Genomic DNA, 371 nt, shown 5'->3' with positions numbered 1-371 from the left:
AGTATGTAAGGACACACACAGCTGAGTCACAGTGGTGTGACAGTCAGCTGATGAGAATGGCTGGAGCGTCATTCTGGGCAGCGGGCATTCTTTTGCCCTCCCCACCCCCTTCACTGTTTCCACAAACTTTATGACCCTATGCCAGGATCACAGGGACTCAATCCGAGCTGGCAAGCCTCAGGCTAGTGCTTTGAAACCTGACTGACAGAGTTGGCGTCATTTCTACGATTCAGACACGAGCTAATTCTGCTGATTTTGCAGTGTTGCAGTCACGTGCAGAGCCTTTCTATATTTATGCTAAGGCCTTTAATATGAGAGAGTGTGGCTCCTGTCCCATGTCAAAAATGGAAGGAGAGTTTGTTTAATACAAA

Source organism: Cyprinus carpio, chromosome B23 (assembly GCF_018340385.1).
Source record: "Cyprinus carpio isolate SPL01 chromosome B23, ASM1834038v1, whole genome shotgun sequence".
Taxonomy (NCBI): Eukaryota; Metazoa; Chordata; class Actinopteri; order Cypriniformes; family Cyprinidae; genus Cyprinus; species Cyprinus carpio.
The sequence above is the reverse complement of the archived record's forward strand: the minus strand, read 5'-3'. Positions refer to the sequence as shown.